This window comes from Myxine glutinosa, chromosome 7 (genome assembly GCF_964187855.1).
Source record: "Myxine glutinosa chromosome 7, kmMyxGlut1.1, whole genome shotgun sequence".
Lineage (NCBI taxonomy): Eukaryota > Metazoa > Chordata > Myxini > Myxiniformes > Myxinidae > Myxine > Myxine glutinosa.
The window spans coordinates 37,618,487-37,644,351 of NC_136267.1; positions in this window are offsets into that span (position 1 = coordinate 37,618,487).

A 25,865-nucleotide genomic window follows, 5' to 3' on the forward strand; every position below is an offset into this window, starting at 1 on the left:
AGCAGAGTCCCAAAAATCCCCGCACCTCTTTGATGGTACATGGTGCGGGCCACTCCTCTACCGCTGTAATTTTGCCTGGGTCTGTTTTTACCCCTCGCGACCGATAACCTGACCTAGATAGGCCACCTCTCTTGCAAACAAAGTGTACTTATTCGGACTCAGCTTCAACCCTGCCTGTCTGCAGCACCCAAACACCTGGTCCAAATTAGCTATAGCCTGGGGGAATGTCTTGGCATGTACTAGGACGTCATCCAGGTATACCAGGCAGGACTGCCATGGCATGCCGCCTAGTACATGTTCCATTAATCTCTCAAAGGTGGCGGGGGCGTTACACAAACCAAACGGCATCACAGTGAACTGATACAGCCCCTTACCTGTGGAAAATGTCGTTTTCTCCTTCCCTGCCCTATCCATCTCCACGTGCCAATACCCACTCTTGAGGTCTAAGGTTGAAAACCAATTTGAGCCCGCAACGGTATCGAGGGTATCGTCAATTGCTCCTGCCTCACACCTGCTCTCAAATGTTGTGTTTGTGTCCTTCCCCCTCTCTCCCCATCTTGTCTACCGCTCCCGATGTTATTTGTTTTATGTGTCTGTTTGTCTTTCTGTGTGATTAATGTTCGCTCTTTCACGAGCCTCGATCTTGTATACAACAAAAAAAAAAAAAATAATTCTTGGCAGGGGATATGAGTCCTTGAGTGTCACGTTGTTTAGCTGGCGATATTCCACGCAGAAACGCGTGGTCCCATCCTTCTTTTTGACCAGCACAACGGGTGACATCCAGGGACTTCCCGAAGGCTCGTTGACACCTGCATCGAGCATTTTTTATACCTGCTCGTCAGCTTCCTCCCTCTTGTCCAAGGGAGCCGTCGGGCGGGCTGACGAATAGGGCGGGCCTCACCGGTGTGGATCTGATGTTTCACTAGGCCCGTACGTCCAATATCCTTGGGGGACAAGGAGAAGATATCCAAATGGGATCCAATTAATTTGTGTAAGGCCTCCCTCTGCGTACTTCCCAACTCTACGCTACTTCGATTTACCATCTCGCAAATGGGATCGGGCCAATTCCTACTAGTTATTGAAGGCTCCCCCTGGGGCCGGCTCGGCTGGACGTTCTCGCCCCTCACTGACGCGACTTCCTTAACTGGGGTGCAGCCAGCTACCTTCATGCCCCTCACTATATAATAATAATAATAATAATTCATTTATTTTGTATAGCGCTTTTCCAGAAGCCCAAAGGCGCTTTGACAGAGTGGAAAACATAATGCATAACAATACATGAAAACAACAATTGCAAAAAGACAAGAATCAAGAAAACAAACAGCAGCGATATACGGCATATATATAAGACAAGAATCAAAAAGACAAGACAAGAATCAATAGGGAAATATTTAAAGCAAAAGGAGGGAGAAGGAGAAGAGATAGTCAGGGGTTAAATGCTGTGGGTTGAATGTTGAATGCAGCGTTGAACAGGTGGGTCTTTAGTGATGTTTTGAATGTGGTGAGTGAGGAGGAGTCTCTGATGGTGTGAGGTAGTGAGTTCCAGAGGGTGGGAGCAGCGATGGAGAAGGCCCTGTCCCCCCAGGATCTGAATTTGGTCCGGATGGAGGGGGTCAGGAGGTTGGTACCAGCAGAGCGGAGGTTGCGGGTGGGAGTGTGTCTGGAGAGGAGGTCAGCCAGGTAGGATGGGGCCAGGTTATGGAGGGCTTTGTATGTCAAGAGGAGGATTTTGTACTGGATTCTCTGGGGGATGGGGAGCCAGTGAAGCTTGTAAAGGACGGGGGTGATGTGGTCACGGGTCCGGAATGAGTGAGTAGACGGGCAGCGGAGTTCTGAATGTATTGGAGTTTATTGGTGATTTTTGAGGGTGAACCATAGAGGAGGCTATTGCAGTAGTCCAGACGGGAGGTGATGAAGGCGTGGATGAGGGTTTCTGCAGCCGTGGAGGAGAGGGATGAGCGGAGACGGGCAATGTTTTTCAGGTGAAAGAAGGCTGACTTTGTGATCTGTTTAGTGTATTTGTCGAAGGAAAGGGTTTGGTCAAAGATGACGCCAAGATTCCGGATGTGAGGGGAGGTGGATACTGGGATACCGTCGATGTTGAGGGGCAAAGTTGTGGGTGGACTTGGTGAGCGTTTTTGGGCCAATGTGATTATTTCAGATTTATCACAGTTAAGCTTGAGGAAGTGATTTGAAGCCAGGATTTTATTTCAGTGATGCAGTTTGTCAGGATAGAGTGGGTGTCGGTGGAGACGGATTGGTGGAGATGAAAAGCTGGATGTCATCGGCGAAGCAGTGGAATTGGAGACCATGACGGCGGATTAAGTGACCGAGCGGGGACAGGTAAAGGATGAAGAGGAGGGGGCCAAGAACTGAACCTTGGGGGACACCTTGGGGGAGGGGAGCAGTGGGGGATTTGCAGTTATTGATGGAGATGAACTGGCATCTGTCAGAGAGGTATGATTTAATCCAAGAGAGGGCAGTGCCGGTGACGTTAAAGGTGGATTCAAGTCGGGTGAGGAGGATAGTGTGATCGATGGTGTCAAAGGCAGCGCTGAGGTCGAGGAGGACGAGAATGTTGAGGTTGCCAGCGTCAGAGGAGAGGAGAAGGTCGTTGGTGATTTTGAGGAGAGCAGTTTCAGTACTGTGGTTGGAGCGGAATCCGGATTGGAATGTTTCATACAAGTTATTGGCAGAGAGATGATGTTTGAGTTGAGTGGCTACAGCGCGTTCCAAAACTTTTGACAGAAAGGGTAGGTTGGAGATGGGTCTGAAGTTGTTTAGGGTGTCAGGGTTTAGACCAGGTTTTTTTAGAATGGGGGTAACAGCAGCAATTTTGAGGGAAGGTGGGACGATGCCTGTAGACAGGGAGGAGTTTATTGTTGCAATGATAAGTGGAGAGAGAGCAGGGAGGGAGGCTTTGACAAAGCTGGAGGGGATGGGGTCAAGAGTGCAGGTGGCAGTTTTCATTCCTATGAGGAGTTCAGAGAGGTCAGTAGGAGAGATTGGGGAGAACCGAGACAGGGGATGGCAGGACAAGGGGGGGCAGGTGGTTGGAGGGGGAGCGGGTGCGGCGGTGGTCAAGCTGTTGTAGATGTTGTCAATTTTGCGTTGGAAGAAAGAGAGGAAGGAGATGCAGTTGTCTACTGTGAATGACTGGGTGGTGGTGTTCAGGGGGCGGAGGAGTTTGTTTATTGTCGAGAAGAGTGCTTTTGGGTTTCCGGAGCCAGAGTGGATAATTTGAGAGTAGTAGGCAGAGCGGGCGCGGGAGAGGGCATCTTTGTAGTGTTGTATGTGGTCCTTGTAGGCTTGGGAGTGAACTGTGAGACCCGTTTTATTGCGGAGTCTTTCAAGTTGGCGAGCACGAGTTTTCATCAGGTGGAGTTCAGGGGTAAACCAGGGAGCAGAATGGGTGAAAGAAACTGTTTTGGTTTTTACAGGCGCAAGCTGGTCAAGGCAGGAGGAGAGAGTGTGGTTGTAGTAGTCAGTGAGGTCGGAAGGGGTGTGGAGGTCAATGAAGGGAGAAGTGGACATTTTTTCAGAGAGGGTGGATGAGAATGAGGTAGGTGAAAGAGCGTTTAGCTTACGGAAGTTGATTGTGCGATAATGCCTTGGTGTTGGGGCGGGGATGTTGATGGTCAGAGTGATGGCTAAGTGGTCAGAGAGGGTGAGGTCGGAGCCATAGAGATGGTGCAAATTTAATCCAGTGGAGCAGACAAGGTCCAAAATGTGACCACGGATATGGGTAGGAAAGTCGACATGTTGAGTGAGGTTAAAGCAGGTGAGTAAATCAGTGAAGTCAGTGGTTATTGTGGAGTCAGTGGAGTCCATGTGGATATTGAAATCACCAAGGAGGAGGATTGAGGGGGAGAGGGAACATAGCTGGGTCAGAAAGTAGGAGAAGTCAGACAGGAATGATGGGTGTGGTTTGGGAGGGCGGTAGACGACAGCCATGACTGACTGCGTGTGACCAGAGAGTTTTAAAGCCAGGTGTTCAAATGATGGAGCAGATGAGATGGAGATGAGGTTGGTCTTGATGTCTTGACGGTGGATAACGGCAATTCCACCACCTCGGCCCTCCGAGCGTGGTTTATTGACGTAGGAATATCCATTGGGTGTGGTGAGGTTGAGTGTGTAGTAGTCCAGAGGTTGTTGCCAGGTTTCGGTGAGACAGAGAAAGTCCAGTTTGTTATCCAGGATGTATTCGTTCAGGATGAGGCATTTATTGTTGAGGGACCGGGTGTTGAACAGGGTGAGCTTGATGTTGTTTTGAACAGCAGGGATGAATTCAGGTGATTTAGCCAGGGTTCGTAGGCAAGAGGTGCGATCGTGTGGGTTGCTGTGACCAGGTGCGCTGGGACGAAGAGTGAGAGTGCGCTGAGCCGACCAGAGGACGGGGATGGAGTGACCTGATTGCAAATAAACAAACTTGCGACCGGAGCCACGGTGAATGTACCTGGGTCGTCGGAGGAGTCCATTTGATTTGATGGCAGAGATGCATGATGGGGTGGAGCGGGTATTGAGCAGAAGAAGCCTTGCGGCGGAGTACCTCAGAGCCATGCCAGGCAGGAGCGAAGGGACGAGTACGAGGCCAAGGTCGAGGAGGCAAAGCGGCAAACGCAGCGGCAAACGACTGCAGCCGCTAATCAAGACCACAGCGGCAAACAAGGCCACAAGGCCACCGGCAAACAAGGCCACGGCCACAATCAACGGGAGCGGGCCTTTCGAATTCCGTATTCCGTACCATCAAAAGCAGATTCCGTTATCCAGCCGGAGAACACGCGGCACGTGCGGGTGTGAAAAGGCAGGACAGGTGTGAGATGTCAGGTCAGAAAGGTAGAAGCAGACCCTGTACATCCATCCAGTCGGAGAAGCGGCGAATATGCAACGCCAGCGTCCTCTCGCAACCGAACCCGGAAGTCAATGACTGCATCACTGAAATAAAATCCTGGCTTCAAATCAACTTCCTCAAGCTTAACTGTGATAAATCTGAAATAATCATCATTGGCCCAAAAACGCTCACCAAGTCCACCCACAACTTTGCCCTCAACATCGACGGTATCCCAGTATCCACCTCCCCTCACATCCGGAATCTTGGCATCATCTTTGACCAAACCCTTTCCTTCGACAAATACACTAAACAGATCACAAAGTCAGCCTTCTTTCACCTGAAAAACATTGCCCGTCTCCGCTCATCCGTACATCCATCCAGTCAACTATAGTGCATGGTTCTGTGCTAATGTTAATTACCCGGACTGCCACCACCGGCCCGTCCGTTTTTACGAGGGTGCGGCCCACGATTAAGCCAGGTATGGATCGCGCTGCCACCGGTTCGACCAGGCCGCAGGACTCCTGCCATGTTGGGCGAGTTGACCACCGGGCCGGCACTATGGCCTCGGCCCTCGGAGGGATGGTCACGGCCTCAGAAGCCTCCAGCTCCGTCCTCTCGGCCGTGCTCACCCCCTCCAATGGTAGTTCCTCTACTCCCACTTGCAGGGTCCCCCGGCACAAATCGATTTTACAACCGCTGGCAGTCAACAAATCCAACCCTATTAAGCACGGGTCGCACACCTCCACCACCCAAACCTCTATCTCCCTCTTTACCGATCCCAATTTGAGGGTCACAAAACCACGCCCTATGAACGGGGCCGTTACCCCGGTAGCCAGCTGCCAACTATGCTTTTCCAGATGCTGGATTTTATCCCAGCTGTCTGCACTCGAATTAAGGATCACAGGGCTGATGATCGTGGCACTGGCTCCTGTGTCCACTACGGCGTCTACCCCCACGCCGGCAATTTCGCACCGAATTGTGAGGCTACCTGTACCAATTTGGCCACAATGAATGACCTGTCGCGTCAATGAGGGCTCTTCTCCATCCCCTATTGCCGAACACCGCCCTGCATGATCGGCACCTTCTAGTTTCCCGGGCTCTGGCGGGGGGGGGGGGGGGGGGGGGGGGGGGTGTCTGAGGTCGGCTAGGCCGATCTATACGGGGCGGAGTTGAGGGCATCGGCTGCCGGGGAGCGTCCCGGCGCGGAGCTCGGCACTCCCACGCATGGTGACCCAGCCGAGCACAATTATAGCACCTCACCTGGTAAGGTGCTTGCCTCCGGTATTCCAAATTTCCCCCCCTAAATGTCCGAATTGGTGTACTTTGTCGTGGCCCACCGGGTGCCACCGCCGGGGCTGCCTGCCATGGTCCAGGTCCCGCCAGACGCCAGTCCACCAGCCTCCAGACCATGCTCTCCAGGTCAGGGCCCCCTTCGGGGGTGGGCCCCCGAAGGGGGGCTGCCACCCGTCACGGGCCCCACCTGACGCACCGCCACTGCGTGGCGCTCGCCTCCCCGGGCTTGGGGCCTCGCTGCTTCCCAACGGGCTGCAGCGTCGGCCGCCTGGCTCAAGGTCTGCGGGCGCCACATGGCGAGCTGTTGTCGGAGCTCCGGATCCGGAAAAGCCTGGATAAAGTGATCCAGCGCCAGGCTTTCCTGGGAACTCGCTGCCATGTCCGCATGTGCGATCCCTACTGCGCGGCGAATGTCATGGGCAAGTTCCCCGATGGTCTCCTGGGGCTTGCGTTTTCGCTGAGCAAGCTGAGCTTTAACAAGCTCGCTTTGCTGTTCAATGCCGAAACGATTAATTAAGGCTGCGTGGAGGGCTGGCAGGGTGAGAGCACCCGGTGGTAAAGCTGTCAGCACCTCCGCCGCCGTGCCGCGCAGTGCCCCCACAAGGTGTACTCCACCATCGTCCGGATTCCAACCATTGCCTCCACATACATATTCAAACTGCGCCAGGTACGCCCTCAGATCACTCTTGCTGTCATATGGCGCGAGTGGGACCTTGTGGGTGCCCGAAGGCCGGACCCCGTGCGTCGCTCCTTGCGGGATTAGCCCGGGGCCGAACCGTTCGGGCCCCCACAGTACACTATTCCCGGGGGGCTCTCGTGCATCCCCCATCCCTCTGAACACTACCCCTGTCCGTGTCGATGCCTGGGTCGCCCTTCCGCAACCTGCTACCCACTCCATACCCGCACACCCTTGCTCACCAATACCTCTCACACTCCCCATGGTCGGACATCCTTGCACGCATCCTCTTTCCATGCACTCTGCACCAGTCGCACACCTCACAAGCGGCCTCTCACGAACGCCCGGGTCTAGACCAACACCCAAGCTCGCTGAATCTCCCCTCACACGATATACATTTCCGAGCATATCGCCACTCACCTCGGCGCCTCTTCTCCTTCGCTCCTCCTCCGCCACCTGCAAACTCTTTATTTGGTCAGTTAGCACATCATCACGCTGTGAGCACAGACTTTGCACCAATTCCATCACCTCCTCCTTTATCTCCTTCTTAGTCTCCCTCTGTCTCTTCTTAATTTCACTTACCCCCTCTTCCCTTCCTCTAATTTTTGTCTCACCTCCTTTATTTCCAGGTGCGCCCCTTCAATTTCTTCCTCTAAGGCCACCTTGGTCGTTTCTATGTGCGTCCTGACTTCCCGTTCTTTCATCTCCATTGCCTCCACCACCTCCTCTAACCTCTTCGTCAGTCCCTCATGCACCGTCTGACATTCCTTCTTCATCTCTATTAATTCCTTCTTTATCTCTTTTTGCGTTGCTTTCAACCCCCCTATTACCGCCGTGTTCTTTTCTACCTGCTCCCCTAACTCCTTTTGTCCCACTGTCAGCTGCTCTACTCCTCGCGTCGGGTCTTCTATGCCCCCCTGTAACCTAGCCGTGCTGTTCCTCACCTCTTTCTCCATGCGCTCCTCACCCCGCTTTACCTCGTCGCGCACCGCCGCGACATCTTCGCTCACTTCGCGCCTTATATCCTCCCCCATCTCTCCTATTTCCTTGGTGGATGCCGCCCTCATCTGTTCCAGCTCCCCCTTGTGGGTGTCCAATTTGGTTTCTAGCCCGATTTTTACCTCCTCTATCTGCTCTCCCATTTGTTTGATTTCCCGGGCGGATTGCTCCCCCATCACCCTCAATTTGCCTCCCATCTTGTCTTCTAGCCCCGTTAACCCATTCTTCACCCCTTCCATCTGGTTCTCCTGGGCGGCCATTCTATTTTCCAACCCCGTTAACCCTTCGTTCATTTGGCTACTCACGTCCTCCAATTGGGCCCCTAATCCTCCCAATTTGCCTTCTAGCCACCAAATTTACTGTCTAACCCCTCAAATTTATTGTCTAACCCCTCAAATTTATTGTCTAACCCCTCAAATTTATTGTCTAATTGCTCCAATTTGCTGTCTAACTTCCCAATTTGGTCACTGGTACCCCTTGCTTCCTCCCTCATTGCTCCAATTTGGCCTCCCAATTGCTCAATTTGGTTTCCCAGCCCCCTGTTCTTTTCCATTTCTTCACCCGACTTGACCATAAAGACCCTCATTTGCACCATGAATAGGCCCCAGTCCATCGGTGCCATGGGCTCGGCCGCCGCGGCCATGTGCGAGGCGCCATTTTGTGCTCCTGCAACCTCGTGCGAGGCGTCGCCATCTTGTGCGCCTGCAACCCCCGCTACCGCACCTTCTTCAACCTCCTCCTCTATCTCCCCCATCTCCTCCCTGGGGTCCTGGGTCGACTCTACCTCCTCATTCTCCCCTACCGGCACCCGATCGCCTTGATCATCCATGGCACGATTTTAATTTGGGATATTAAATAAAAATTTCGGCCGCTCCAAATTTTTGACCAAATTTTTCAGATGTTTTAAAAATTTGGTTCGGGTCCAAATCCCAACTCCTCGACACCAATTGTTACGGATCCAGGGGACGGCACTCCCGTTAGCAAGGGGGGGTTAATCCCCTTGTCCTGTTAAGCTGGACGTCTCTGCCGGTCCTGGAGCTATTACGTCCCTTCCGGTCAGCGCTGAATAGGGTAGTAGGCCAATTATTCCTATGACCTAATTACCAGCGCCTTCCGGTAAGCGAGGAAATGAGCCCCACCCGAACCGCGGATAAGATGGAAGATTGCCGAGCGGTTTAGCAATCCGCAGCTCGAGCCATTAACAAAGGACTAACCCGACTCCGAACGTTGGCCGAATCGTGCCACAGGTACTCAATGGGAAGAAGGGACTAAAGCGACCGGATGAGAGGAAAACCCAAAGAATAAGAAGGAACAGGTGTAATTTATTAATTATATACAACACCAAAACCAAAGAAGAACGAAAAGGGAATGTACAGCAAAGAAGAAGAAGATACACAGGGCAAGCCTTAAAACAGTCTTATATTATACCCCAGGACAAAACAAACAGACTCACACGACAGGGAATGGTAGGAAGGAATGGCTGGAAGGAGGAGAAGGGTCCAGGCAGATGGTAGGCGTCGAAGGTCCGGGCCGGTGTGCAGCGTCGAAGTTGGCTCCAGTCCACGCTCCGGGCTCGAGGCGAAACCCGGCGACAGCTGCACGTATTCGTTTCACGCGGGCTGACAACGTGAATGGATCGCGTAATGTCAGCGGACCCACTCTTCTGCCTCCCGATCCTTCGCACTCAGCTCTCCTCTCTTTGATCGCTTGACGCACTCATCCCTCTCACTCATCTGTACATTCTCACTTGATTCTCTCACTCGTCTCTTCTAAGCAGTCCCTCGCAGCCACTTTTATTGTCTGTGTGGAAATCAAGCCGCCGGCTCCGATGACACGCCTACCGGTTGGCTCACCTCGGCGCTGGTTGGCCGGCAAGAGCTCGCTGGCTCCACCTCCGATGACGAGTCGACGTGCCACACCTTGTTCTTGTGGCCCCGCCCCCTTCTTCCTCGGCTTAATCGCATGGCTTATGGCGGCGTGGTTCCAGCAAAACAGCCCAATGCAAACGGCGGCGAACGCTGCTGGCAAGCGAAGTACCACAATTTGCAGAGGGAGAGAGCAAAATGGACGGAATGGGGCCTATCTTATTTGATGAATGCAATGCAGATTCAACTATTGGGAACAGATCCTTAACTGAAACACATAATAATGAAATAACTACAGAGAGGTCCTATGGTTCGCTACGTGTTGTACATGGACTAACTAGGGTGCGATCTTTAACAAAGCCAATTGATGGGGATATTTACAGGGGATCATTTATAAGGGAAACATTTACTAAAATTTACTAGTGAAGGTTCTAAAAACCATAACAATATATATACAGTCACGTGAAAAAGTAAGTACACCCCATGTAAAGTTTTGACTTTTTCAACATATTTCAACATACATCTATTTGATCTTCATTTCAACAATATTGATAGATAAAGGTGATATAACATAACAAATATCATGAAACATTTACATTTTGTAGTCCATTGTATAATTTAAATAAACGTAAATGCAAATTTCGCATGTGGAAAAAGTAAGCACACCCCTACATTTATCACTACTTCAAATATTGAAAATTAGAATCAGGTGCACCAGCTCAGGTGCAAATGATTAGAACATCGTTAGAGAGGATCTTGGAGGAACCTGTCTTATTTAAACCTCAGACATTTCGTTTGGTTTGCTCTTTGTTGTTAAAGTGTGTAGCGTCACCATGCCTCGATCAAAAGAGCTCTCTGAAGCCTTCAGAAAGAAGGTAATGGATGCCCACGAGTCTGCGAAGGGATTTAAAAAGATCTCCAAACATTTGAAATCAATCATTCGATTGTCCGGAAGATCGTCTACAAGTGAAGAAGATTCCAAACAACTGCCAACTTGTTCAGGCCAGGCCGCCCCAGCAAGTTCAGCCCGAGAGCAGACCGCAAGATGCTGAAAGAAGTCTCGAAGAACCCCAGAATGTCATCACGGGACCTACAGGTAGCTCTTGCCACTGTTGATGTCAAAGTGCACGAGTCTACCTTTAGAAAGAGGCTGCACAAATTTGATCTACATGGGAGGAGTGCCAGGAGGAAACCTTTGCTGTCCAGAAAGAACATCAGGGCAAGACTAAAGTTTGCCAATGAACACGGAGGCAAAGACCAGCACTTCTGGAGCAATGTGCTCTGCACAGATGAGTCAAAGGTCGAGCTATTTGGCCACAGTACCAGAAGACATGTTTGGCGAAAACCAAAGACAGCATTTGACCACAAGAACCTGATACCAACTGTAAAGCATGGTGGTGGAAATATTATGGTTTGGGGCAGCTTTGCTGCATCAGGGCCTGGGCAGATCACCATCATATAATCCACTATGAATTCTTCATTGTACCAGAGGGTGCTTGAGGATAATGTGAGGCCATCTGTCGGAAAGTTGAAGCTCAACCGAAGGTGGACCTTGCAACATGACAATGACCCTAAACATACCAGTAAATCCACCAAGGAATAGCTGAAAAGAAAGAAATTGAGGGTTCTGGAATGGCCAAGTCAAAGCCCGGATCTAAATCCCATCGAGATGTTGTGGGGGGATTTGAAACGAGCTGTGCATGCAAGAAACCCCTCAATCATTGCACAGCTGAAAGAATTCTGCATGGAGGAGTGGGCAAAAATTTCTCCCAGTCGATGTCAGAGACTGGTAGACAGTTATAAGAAACGCCTACTTGAAGTTGTTTCTGCCAAAGGGGGCAATACCACCTATGAGAGCCAAGGGTGTACTTACTTTTTCCACATGTAAAATTTGCATTTATGTTTATTTGAATTGTACAATGGACTACAAAATGTAAATGTTTCATGATATTTGTTATATTTTATCACCTTTATCTATCAATATTGTTGAAATGAAGATCAAATAGCTGTATGTTGAAATATGTTGAAAAAGTCAAAACTTTACATGGGGTGTACTTACTTTTTCACGTGACTGTATATATTTATAGGGATGCTAAAGGACGCTGACTGCGAGCCGAAGGGATGCTCCAATGGAGCCTAAGGGATGCCGAAGGGATGCTCCAAGGGATGCCAGCCGCCGAAGGGATGCTAAAGCCATTACTGTTGATGTTAAACTGGATACGAAGAATAGCGAATCAATGAAGGGAAAAACATTCACGGACAGAGAGTTTTGCAAAATCATAGTTCACGAGAGCAATGTAATATTTGTTTTGATTGGCTGTCCGGCTTTGCCCACCCCCACCTTTGAGTATATAAGGGGATTTTTAGATAATATTATCACTCTTGAGGAAGGTTAGCGGATGCATGTGGTTTTTGACATGTTGTTAACCGAAACGTTGAGTCATTGGTGGTTCAATTAAAAGTTGGAGATGTTACGATGGAGTCGTTTGAATTTACTCCCAATCGCAAATCTTTGCTTGTATCCATGACACTCCATGACCAAAAGTATGTGGACACCCAAACATCGAACATCTCATTCCAAAGTCATCGGCATTAATATGGAGTTTGTCCCCCCCCCCCCCCCCCCTTTGCTGCTACGAACAGCCTCCACTCTTCTGGGAAGGCTTTCCACTAGATGTTGGAAAATTGCTGTGGTGATTTGCTTCCATTCAGCCACAAGAGCATTCATGAGGTCGGGCACTGATGTTGGGCGATTAGGCCTGGCTCGCAGTCGGCGTTTCAATTCATCCCAAAGGTGTTTGATGGGGTTTAGGTTAGGGCTCTGTGCAGGCCAGTCAAGTTCTTCCACACCAATCTCGACAAACTATTTCTGTATGGACCTCGCTTTGTGCATGGGGCCATTGTCATGCTGAAACAGGAAAGGGCCTTCCCCAAACTGTTGCCACAAAGTTGGAAGCACACAATCGTCTAGAATATCATTGTATGCTGTAGCGTTAAGAGTTCCCTTCACTGGAACTAAGGGGCCCAGCCCGAACCATGAAAAACAGCCCCAGACCATTATTCCTCCTCCACCAAACTTTACAGTTGGCACTATGCAGTATGCATTCGGAAAGGTAGCGTTCTCCTGACATCCACCAAACCCAGATTCATCTGTCCGACTGCCAGATGGTAAAGCGTGATTAATCACTCCAGAGAACGCGTTTCCACTGCTTCAGAGTCCAATGGCGGCGAGCTTTCCACCACTCCAGCCGACGCTTGGCATTGCACATGGTGATCTTAGGTTTGTGTGTGGCTGCTCGGCCATGGAAACCCATTTCCTGAAGCTCCCGACAAACAGTTGTTGTGCTGACGTTGCATTCAGAGGCAGTTTGGAACTCGGTAGTGAGTGTTGCAACCGAGGACAGACGATTTTTACGTGCTACGTGCTTCAGCACTCAGCGGTCCCATTCTGTGAGCTTGTGTGGCCTACCACCACTTCACGGCTGAGCTGTTGTTGCTCCTAGACGTTTCCACTTCACAATAACAGCACTTACAGTTGCGCGGGGCAGGTATAGTAGGGCAGAAATTTGACAAACTGATTTGTTGGAAAGGTGGCATCCTATGGCGGTGCCACATTGAAAGTCACTGAGCTCTTCAGTACAGGTCATTCTCCTGCCAATGTTTGTCTATGGAGATTGCATGGCTGTGTGCTTGATTATATATACCTGTCAGCAATGGGTGTGGCTGAAACAGCTGAATCCACTAATTAGGAAGGGTGTCCGCATACTTCTATTCATGTAGTGTATGTGTATATATATATACATGTGTGTGTGTGTGTGTGTGTGTGTGAAGCTTTTTATAACCACTGACTGACTGATATTAATGTTCGGTACCTACCGGTGTCATAGGCACGCCAAAATTTGGCGTGCCGGTGGACATCGAAGCCGATCTACCGGGTAAAATCACAGATCCATTGGAAAGCATCTGTAAATGAAAATGTACGTCAAAAAATGTAAATGCATACGTTAAAAAAATAAATACTCAATCAATACCAAGCATTTGAAAATTGTAATTTCTATAACTCTAAACTTTGAAATAAAAATCTCAATGAACATTTACCTAAAAACCGTAAACGCGTCCGTAACATAAATAAATAAATACCGGTAACCTAAATTGATATCTAGCAGCAGATCAGTGATGCTTGCCTATTATCATAAAGGCTTCTATCTATTATGTACCCACGTATGAAGCATGGTTTGTTATTGCTTACACAATGTGTAAGCATACCCCTCGAGTATACTATATACATATTGTTTGCGCGGCCGCCTTTGATTAAAAGCAGGCGGTAACGGAAGCCGATCGGGAAGGCCTTAGCTCTCGAGGCGAAACTCAATTGCGGACTCCAAAAACAAAAGCTTCACAAAAGCACGCGGGATGGAAGGAGGCGCGAGACCCCTGCAGCCTTACCTATTAAATCAATCACACGGAAACTGCGTTCAGATATATATACAGAAAATAATATAAGGGTTTATTCACAAGGAGGTGGGACAGGAAAAGCACGCGCCGGTAATAAATATCCTAATTGGGACGTCCCCACACACAGATTTCGGATACGAGACGAGGGAACATGAATTAAGGAAAAGAAAACGTTGTGTAATTGTGAAATGTGGTGTGAGCTTATCTGTCCCGTCGTCTTGCGTCTCCAAGCTCCCCCCCGCACACCACGAGGTCCCTCGCTCCAAACTCCAAAGCACCGTGAGGTCCGTCCACCACTCCAAGCTCCAGAAGCGCCGATCGCACACGAGGCCCCAAAGCACCAAAAACACCGCTCCAAGCACCACGCAGATGGCGAGCCAATACCACCAGGACCTCTCAAGACCAAGAGGAAAAATTCAGAGAGCACAAGACAGCCAGGGAGGGACGTGCGCAAGAGGGTTCGAACTGCCAGAGGAAGCTGCGCAAGCAAGAAGCGCCAGATGTTCAAGACCGCAAGAGAGCGAACTCGATGTGCAAGACGAAGAGACAAAAATGGCGTTCAGCGCGCCCCTATATAACCTTGCGGCGGTGACGTCAGCCTTGGCGCGCCACCCAATCAGTGCCATCCACCGAATCACAGGCCTGTAGCGTGGTAATAGCTCGTGCTACTCAATGTGGCTAGGCCTGCCAGAGGTGTAGCTGGCGGCGGCCATCATCGGCGGTGTCCTGGCCTGGTTTCCTTGCCTGTTCTCTTCCGAAGTCCTTGCCAGGGAAGGGAATTATTTAATGTTGTACCAAGGGCCTGTCTAAGTGTCTAAATGAGTGCATTGCCATAAGGGACAAAGGTTTGACTACCAGGTTTGACACACAGGGGCTGTTATCTTAATCCCTACACTATCTAACACTCAAACATCCTGGTATGTTCACAAGCAGACATCTTAACCCGACAAACCGGACTAACAGAACTTATTACAAGGTAGATTCCCTATCGCGACAGTCGAAGCATGTTACCTATTCAGATCTACCTGGTTCTAGATATTCCTTTACCCCACCAGACATAACACAGCCCCCCCACCCCCCCCCCCCCCCCCCCCGGAACCGTAGCTCCTGCTAGGTTCACTGCAGGCACTACCATTCCAGTCTTAACACTTACTGTCTCACACTTAATTAGCCTATGAAATAAATCAGGAGGGCTGTGGGAAGTGAGTCGGACTTCCTACCTATACTCCTTAACATGCTAATCCCCTTAACAATCATGCAAGTATGGACATTTCAAATATTCGTTGTTCCTGCGGAGGGAGGAAACAAACAATACACAAAAACTAACTTCACCACAAAACTTAACAAACTTACAAAATTCCAAAACTCTAAACATTTGTACCTACCCCGGTCTACCGACCGCGTCCCCCGGTGGATGCCACAAGATGCAACCTTACCTGCGGGGCCATCCAATGTACCCCTAAATTTCCACGGGCCCTGTTCAGGTGTTACAGGTGAGTGACATGGCTCGGTGGATTTCGCCCTCATTCATGCAACACAAACCCCTTATCCACTCATTCACATTCCATAAGTCATCACAACACTTTATCATTACAAGCACGTATTCCCCCCCCCCCCCCCCTGCAGGACCGTGGCATTGATGTCATTCGTGGTGTGCATTCCTCAACTCAGCAGCGGGGAGGTACCGCACAAGTAAGATGGTAGGGGCGCTTCAGGCTGTGGTGCCCGCAGTCCCAAAACAAGTCAACCGACTTACAAGTTCATTGCCCCCCCCCCCCCCCCTTTACCTCTTGGCCCCGTGACAGCCCAATAGCCCTTTCCGCCGTTACTCTGCCGGTGAGGGTCTCCACACACTGGGCTCCATTGCCTCCTGCTGCCACGCAGCTCCACGGGTTGCCGGGGGTCTCCTTTACCCCAGGGCGCCCAACCAGACCTTCCACCGACGAGCTCCAATTTCCAGATACCACTGGCTGCCCAGGGGTAATTGCCGCGGGGGGGGGGGGGGGGGGGGGGGGGGGGGGGCGGCATCGCTCCTCAGAGCCTGATCTGTACCTGCGGACACACACCTTCCCCACCCACAAGATCCCAAAACACATTTCCTCCCCCGATGCCATTCAATTCTCAAACACAATTCCAGAGTCTCCTGCGATGACGCTATCTCCGAGGGCCTTTCACTTAATCACCGCAGGCAGGTTGGTGGTCTTTCCGTCTTCTACCGACTCCTCTCCGGCCTTGCTCCCCCAGCTCTCTCTGGGCTCTGTCCCCCAAATATTCCTGCAGGTCGCACAAGATCTGCCTGCAACCCTCTTATGGTTAAACTGCCAAAATCAACACTCTCTGCTCACCTTCCCTCCTTCATTCCTCTTTTCTCCCGCCTCTGGAACAAACTCCCTCACTCTCTTCAATCCCACTCCTCCCTCCAGGTCTTTAAAACGGCTGTTCACCACCATCTCTTATCTTCCCCAATCCAAAACCTTGATCTTTTCTACCCCCGCTAATTTCACCCCAAATCCACTTTTTTGAGGTGCCTTTTGACTTCTTTCCTGGAAGTCCTTGGTGTCCTTGCGTTTTATACCTATCCTGCCTCCCCCCAGGCCCTCCCCCTCCAAAAACATCTCCCGATGTCCCTGCTCTCAAATGTTGTGTTTGTGTGCTTCCTCCGCTTCTCTCCCCATCTTGTCGACCGCTCCCCTTTTTATATACTTTGTTTGCTTGTTTGTTTGATTTGTTTGTTTGATAAATGTTAGCTCTTTCACGAGCCTCGACTTTGTATTAAAAAAAAAAGAAGAAAAAAAAAAGAGAAGATGGTTCAAAAGGTGTTACAAAAAGTTGCCATGGCCTGCTACATGTGAAATCCCCCAGTTCACATTTAACCAATACAATTCCAAAACACATTTCGCACTAATCACCACTCATCCATATTTCAATTTCCAAACTCACGACCACATAGAAACACATAACCACTACGCAAACACAAACGCCACCCACAAGACTCCGTGGCACCATTCCATCCCCCTCACCGACCATGTCATCACTCTCACCCGCTCCCAACTCCAAATTACATGTCCCAATTTACCAAGCAAGTCCTGAAGCCTGGGACAGTAACCATCAAGGCCTTACCTCTACCTTGATATACAGGTAATTACCGGTTGGTCAGGTCCAAAAGTGCCATCCACCCTTCACAATCCCAAAATTTATCATTGGGCCTACCAAATTCTTCCAGATTTCTCTTTTGTCCCCACTATACTGGCAGGTATGTGGGTCCGCATCCAACGGTGATTATCACTACACAACTACATGTGGCTGTGACAGCTCCGCACCTCTACCATGCAAGGGTCATCGGGACAAGCCAAGCAGTCGAAACGCCAACATGGCCCATGAGTGTCCATAAGGGTGCGACCCACCATCCATCCTTCGGCCCCCCTGTGAGGAACAGCTGCACCAGCTCCCAGCTGGCCAATGTGGTGAGCACCTGCTGCCACAAACACTACCGCACGCACAACCTCGGCCCTGGGGGAGACAGTCGCAGTGCGTGGCATTCCACTCACGTCACCTATGCCGCCCTCATCCCCCAGTCCACATAACCGCAGCCCCCAGTGCTCACCCACACTTGACCACACCAAGGTCCAGTCAACAGCCATGCTCCACCAGGAGATCCACCCAGAAGACATGGTCCACACACCTCGGACACGCACAGCACCACGTTGACCCCCAGACCCCCAACTACATCCCCATGATCCCGCGTCCCAAATATTGGCACAGTCGCCCGCACAACCAGTTGAAAACTGTGTCCTGCTACCCTATCAATTTTTATCACAGCCTCCAACACTTTGGTCTACACACCTGGATCAATAATGGTGACACTGCTGTCAGTATCCACCATAACATTTCAAAATCCACCCTTAAATTTACATCTAACCCTCTGATTACCCATGCCAAACATTTGTCACAATTCACTTATTTCACCAAAGAAAGATGCTTGCCATACACATGCCAGCCGAGCATGGCCCATATGCTCGGCTCTTTACAACTTCCCAATCTACACTCCCATGGCTCTCTTCCCAAACCGAGAGTCCATAAATCATAACGGAACATCTGTGGAAGGTCACTCTCACACCATCACGTTCCACAGATGCCCCCAACGGTTGTCCGGCAGGCTATGTCCAATGTCCATCCCTGTCCATGCAGATTGACCCACGTCCATAGACCAGCATGGCATGGCAGGTCACCACATGCCGGCTGTCCCAGAGTCTCAGGGGGAGGGTGTCAGGCCGCATGCTGGTCTATGGTCACCACATCAGGCCCAAGTTGGCCGTCCGCAGTGCCACCACCAAAGCGCGACCCACAACACCTCCCCCTAGTGGTCCTCAATATACGCCATCCCAGGCCTGAGAAACCACCTCGGACCCCCTGGAGGTCTTAACCCCCACCAGGGTCCGGTGACCCTGTCGGCCCGAGCCGCCCGCTTGGGCGTTGTCCCGATGGACAAGGGACACCACACTCCACCAGACCCCCCGTGGGGCCCAGGTCGTACCATGACATCCATGGCTGGACCCCACGTCCAAATCTCGCCAGCACAGCCCCCCAGCTGGCTGGCATTACCAAATTTCGAAAGGGGCAACTTTTGCCGAGGCCATCTCCCATGACCTCCCCTTGTCCAAATTCCACAGCCGGGGGAAAAACTCCAACCAAGGCTGTTCCAAATCAATTTCCCATTTAAATGTAATTTTCTTTTTTCTTTTAAAATTTCTCACCACCTGCGCCAAACCACAGCTGCAGGTAACAACTCCCTCAGGTTGTTCTGCCCCTCCCTGCAGCTGGTCCAAATTCCCTACAGGGACCAAATCTTCAGAGGCTCGATCTCCCGATCCTCCAAGGTCCAAATCCAGCCCGGAGTCAACACACTCCCCCAACTGGTTCTGTAATTTTGGAGCCTCCGTTACCAAATCGTAGTGTACGGTGAGGGTCCCCTCGGTCACCACAACCTCCTCCTCGGACCGACTCACCTCATTCCCCAAATTCCTTTGGGCCTGGTCAACCTTGTCCTCCATGGGACTGTCCCAGGTCTCCAGCCGCTGGGTCACATCATGTTCATCATCCCCATCATCACCACAAATCCTTTCTGGCCCCGACAGGCCTTCCCCAATAAATACCCTGTCCGGCTCCATTACCCGGACCCCCAATAATGTTACCCCCTCTTGCTCTGCACCACCACCCTGGTGCTGCAAGAATTCAAATTGCTCCCTCGGCTGATGTGTTAGGGCATCCTCCCGGCCACGATAAACCTCCAGGTCATCGTTTGCTTTATCAATTCGGGCATTTGTGGCACCAATCCTATCCTCCAACTTTTCCCCCATTCGGACAGCCTGGGTCATGCCCTCTTCTATTTTTAACACTAATTCTTCCTGTTTGATTTCAATTTCCACCCCCATTGATTTTTCCATCTCCCCCATTTTGGTTTCTACGTTAACCTCAAATTCCCCCAGTCTGTCCGTAATTTGGTTTTGCACTCTCCCTTCTATGCCATCAATTCGTTCCCCCAGCTGCTGTGCCATTTCCCCAATTTTTCCTTCCAATTGTTCAATTCCTCTCCTTCATTTCATTCCCTTGTTCATTCATTTGTTCATTCATCCCCTCCATTTTCCCTTCCAATCCATCAATTTTATTTTCCATCCCTTCAATTTGTTCTTTCAATCCCTCGTTCAATCCATCAATTTGCTCCTCCATCTCTTCCTTCAATCCCTCAATTTTATCACTTTGGGCATTCAGTTCCCCCTTCAATCCATCAATTTTTTGCGTTTGAGCATTAATTTGCTCATTCATTCCCTTCATCTGCTCACTCTGAGCATCCATTTTGTTTTCCAATCCCCTCATGTCTCCCTTCAATTCCCCTTTCATTTCTCCCATTTATCCTTTTAGTTCATTTTTCATTTCCCCCATCTGCTTACTGAATCCATCCATTTTGGCATTCATTTCCTCACTCGTTCGCTGGCTGTGCTCCCTCTGAGCCCTCATACTATCTCTCATTTCCCTTATCATTTGTATCCAGTCCTGGTCGGGTATCGGGGCCACTCCAATTGTTCCCGGCTCCCCGGTAGGGGCGGGGGATAAGTTGGTGCTCGGGACGGGGGAGTTTCCAAGACTAACCTCCAATTCCCCTACCTCCGGCTCACTCCCTAAACTGACAGAAGCTTCGCTGCACACATCCATTTCACCGACCTCCGACATCCGCTTTGAGGAAGGTCGTTTCCAGCGCGCGTATTTATTTTAATTCCAAAAACAAAATTTACATTTTTCGAAGACGCGATATCGCGCTTCGTACGCCCCATCGACTATACAAATTCATCCGCCTCAACTATGAAAATTTTGCGTTCAAATGGTGGGCGCGATGTATGCCCGACCGTGTCGATGTCTCACCGCGGACAAAAGAATTTGTTCGACAGGCCCAGATCCTCACTCTTGACACCAGTTGTCGCGCGCCGCCTTTGATTAAAATCAGGCGGTCACGGAAGCCGATTGCGAAGGCCTTAGCCCCTGAGGCAAAAACTCAATGGCGGACTCCAAAAACAAAAGCTACACCAAAGCGCGCGGGATGGAGGGAGGCGCGAGACTCCTGCAGCCTTACCTATTAAATCAATCACACGGAAACTGCGTTCAGATATATATACAGAAAATAGTATAAGGGTTTATTCACAAGGAGGTGGGACAGGAAAAGCACGCGCCGGTAATAAATATCCTAATCGGGATGTCCCCACACACAGATTTCGGATACGAGACAAGGGAATATGAATTAAGGAAAAGAAAACGTTGTGTAATTGTGAAATGTGGTGTGAGCTTATCTGTCCCATCGTCTTGCGTCTCCAAGCTCCCCCCCCCCCCCCCCCCCCCCCCGCACACCACGAGGTCCCTCGCTCCAAACTCAAACTCCAAAGCACCGCGAGGTCCGTGCACCCCTCCAAGCTCCAGAAGCGCCGATCGCACACGAGGCCCCAAAGCACCAAAAGCACCGCTCCAAGCACCACGCAGATGGCGAGCCAATAGCACGAGGACCTCTCAAGACCAAGAGGAAAAATGCAGAGAGCACAAGACAGCCAAGGAGGGACGTGCTCAAGAGGGTTCGAGCTGCCAGAGGAAGCTGCGCAAGCAAGAAGCGCCGGATGTCCAAGACCGCAAGAGAGCGAACTCGATGTGCAAGACGAAGAGACAAAAATGGTGGTCAGCACGCCCCTATATAACCTTACGGCGGTGACGTCAGCCTTGGCGCGCCACCCAACCAGTGCCCTCCGGCGAACTCAGGCCTGTAGCGTGGTAATAGCTCGTGCTACTCGATGTGGCTAGGCCTGCCGGAGGTGTAGCTGGCGGCGGCCATCATCGGTGGTGTCCTGGCCTGGTTCCTTGCCTGTTCTCTTCCGAAGTCCTTGTCAGGGAAGGGAATTATTTAATGTTGTACTAAGGGCCTGTCTATGTGTCTAAATGAGTGCATTGCCATAAGGGACGAAGGTTTGACTACCAGGTTTGACACACAGGGGCTGTTATCTTAATCCCTACACTATCTAACACTCGAACATCCTGGTATGTTCACAAGCAGACATCTTAACCCGACAAACCGGACTAACAGAACTTATTACAAGGTAGATTCCCTATCGCGACAGTCGAAGCATGTTACCTATTCAGATCTACCTGGCTCTAGATATTCCTTTACCCCACCATACATAACAATATATATATATACACACACACACATCACTTGATTCACAATATCATTTATTTATACATTCTAACTGTTCGACATCTTTTAGATGGAGGGGATATTAACTATTTATTATCTTTGTACCCATCGCCAGTTACATAAGATCATTTAAGAGCCAACCAAAAATGGTGGACTGGTGTCACATACAGACCAAACCAGGCAGATCACCTCCTCTGAGAAGGACATGAGTGAGCCAGCTGTGTTTTTATTAGACAATCTCCTAGCAACATTGGCATGATCTCCTGAGACTGGCTCAGTTGGTAGAAGTTTATATAGAATACAAATATATAATGTCTGCCTTCTGCCAGGGGTGAACCCACAACCTCTCTGCACATCATAGTTCACCGTTCTCAGAATTAGGCCACTGGTTCTCACCATTCACCACCTTCCATAATTCCTTCTTTTAAAACATTTTGGTCTGCTCGTATTCGTAAATTCATTCTTTTCACATCCTGCACACCATGGTAAAAGCTGTACTGTATTTATTATTCCTACGCTGTCCTTTAGAATCCCCAGACTATGGCGTTGGATTTTTGTGGCAGACAATTTTATCTTTGGGGGATATGAGAGTCGCATGATAACAAGCTCGAGGTAACGAGTACAGCAGAATACGAGCGGGTTGAATATTGAACATAGGAACAAATCGGGGTATTAAAGTAATCAGGCCCTACACAATTTGAGAGGTCATAAGCCTGTGGTACATTTTTGTTAATCAAGCAATTACAGATAACACAGGTAACACTGACCAGATAAACACAAAATGTTTGGGAACAATTCCTGAGCGATGCTTGAATTTAGTTTTTCTCTTGGAAAGACAATGTAAACAAAGTGGAACTTTTTTTTCTTTACATGAGTGAAGCTCGTAGAAGGGCAAGGTAGCACTGACAGTGGGACAGACTTCAAGGGAATGAACGAACAGGAAATGAGGAATGAGGAGGGGAGGAAACTGAAATTAGCAAGCAAGATTGTCAGGTTAAGAAAGGTTAATGTCGGTAATAAAAGGTCATGGGCCAGAATTGGGGATGACAAGAGATGACTGGTGCACTGTTTAATTCAAGCCCTGGTGGGAAGAGTGATACAGAACAGTCTCTGGAAAGTTATTTGATAGACAGGAGAAATTACAGAATTGTGCACACTGCCTGGCTTTTGGAAGCCTATCCAGGAGGGTTTAACTGGAAGAATGCTTGCATCTTGGAGTTGCTGGGGAGGGTCAGAGGACAGAGAGCAAAGGAAGCAATATCTAAAAATAGACGGTAGAAAACAGAGACCACCAACCTGCCTTCGATGCAAAAGCAATAGACCTTGTGCTTTGGCCTCACCATGGGAGAATCCAATAATTTTGACATCTTTCGATTGCACGGGATCGAAGAAGGAGAGATGTGATACGGTGTGCTGGCCAATAGCGGACAGTAGTGCACTAATGAGGTATGTATGGGCAAAGGCCTTCTGAACTGTGAGTGCCTGTGATTTTCCAAGGAAAGACTTGGATCGACGATTAATACCTCATATGTGCCTGGCTTTGGAGGCTGCTTTTGCTATGTGGTTGTCCCAAGAAAGTTCATGACTAATGGTAAGGCCGAGAAGCTAAAGAGTACATGGCCTAGAAAATATATATATGTATGTAGATATATATATATATATATATATATATATATATATATATATATATATATATATATATATATATATATATATATATATATATATATATATATATACAGACTTGGCATTTAATATGGAATATTTTTTTTGTGGGGGTGAACTTACTTTTCAAGATGTCTTAGAACCAAAAGTTCAATGGAATTATGTTGAAATTATTCGAGATTTTGTTAATGTGACCTTTAAAAGAAACAAAAACCACATTTGACATTTCAAAACAAATAAATTGATCCTTGAAAGTGATGTAAACTGAGATCGAACTCAATTCATGGACAGTACTGTGTTAAACTTCTGTACGTTTTCCAGAAGTATCTCTTTATTTTGCACATTAGCCAAATTTTTTTTTAACAAAAACAAAAGTTAAATTACGACTGGGATTACGGACAGTAAAATTACAGTTCAGTACTTCGTGTAACCCCCACGAGCATTCAGGAGAGCACATACACGTTGAGGCATGCTGTTCACGAGATTTGCCAAGGTTTGGACAGGAATCGCTTGCCATGCAGTGACAATAGCCTGCTGCAATTCACGCACAGAGGTCGGCTGCTGGTCCAAGTGGTCGATTTGACGCGTTAATTCTGCCCACAAGTTCTCTATCGGATTCATATCCGGGGACATGGCAGGCCACTCCATATGCTCTACACCACGGTCAGCAAGAAAGTGTTGGATCATGTGAGCACGATGAGGCCTTGCATTGTCATCTTGGAAGACGAAGTTTCCTCGAAAGGCTGCACGAGCAAATGGAAGCAATGTTTCTTCCAGAATGGCCCTGTACTTGAACTGGTTCAGGTTTCCATTCAGAACAACCAGGTCAGTTTTGCCCCCTGCATGAAAAGCAGCCCAAATGGTCACCCCACCACCTCCAGCTTGGACTCTTGGCACTATACAATCTTTGTTGTAGGCTTCATGCACTTGTCTGCGCACTCGGACGTGGCCATCTTGACGATAGACCAGAAATCTAGACTCGTCACTGAAGATCACGTAATTCCAGTGTCCTGGCTGCCATTGACGGTGCTCTCTGGCCCACTGCAATCGGCGCTGGCGGTGTTGTCTGGTCAGGCGTGGCTTTCTCAGGGGACACCTGGCACGATAGCCTGCTTGAACCAGTCATTAGTTGACTAGCCTTCTGGATACAGGCACATTTGTCAGTTGCTGCCACTTAGCCCTAAGCCGATTAGCTGACTTGGTACGGCCATTGCGGACTAACCGGTGCAGCTGGCGATCATCCCTCCTTGTGGTTCTGCGGGGACGTCCTGGCCTCGGTATTGGAGTAGGGACACCCCTCTGAGAATTTCGTTTCAGGATCTTTGACACCTGACCTTGAGTGATGCCATACTGCCGAGCAATAGCACGCTGTTTCATGCCGTAATTTCGTAAAGCCACCACTCCATGACAAACAGCATTGTCGAGTTGACGGACCATCTCCAGAGGAAGCGGCAATAACTTTTGGAGACGTGCAGCAGTTGTTTTCCACTAATACAGAACGCAACAACCCTTGTATACCCGACTGTGAAGCCAATCATCAAATGCACCTGTCCGTACATTTTGCCACGCCACCTGTGATATAATCCTGTTGTTGACTTCTTGCTGCGACAGACAATCAGTGACATGGTTCTTTTAACAAATAAATCACCAAAGTGTAAAAGAAACTCACCAGATTGATATACTGAGTTAAGAAAGTAAACCCAAGTCAAGAAAAAAAAAATTCCATATTAAATGCCAAGTCTGTATATATATATATATATATAAATATAAATATATATATATATATATATATATATATATATATATATATCTATATATATATATATATATATATATATATTGTTACTGTCGCGGTTAGATGTTATGTACCGAGCGGTGGTGTATTACCGCGACCTAACAGTTCCCCCGATTCTTCCCCAACTCACCCGATTCACCCCCAACTTTGGCCGTATCGCACCGCAGCTGCCCAATCTGGAAAACTCTAAAACGACCGAATGCAAAGAGGAAAAGGAATAAGACGAGAAGACGGACAGAAGAGTAATTGGATTTATTATACACACAAGCAAAAAGAAAGCAGTCACGTTTATTTACAGACGAGATTAGATACACAGTGCAACGCTAGCTTACCTACAGTCTTAATTAACCCAGGGACAGAACAAACAAAAGACAGACTCACACGGGGAATGATGACAGGAGTTGGCTGGAAGGAGAGGATGGCTTGGAGTTGTATTGTGCAGCACGATCGGCGCGTTTAGCAGCCGCCGTTCCTTCGCGGCCCTGCTCCAAACCGCCGTCCAGGCCCCAAGCGGCTGTTGAGTGTGGTTGCTGCTGTGGCCGCCGCTGCTTTTCCAG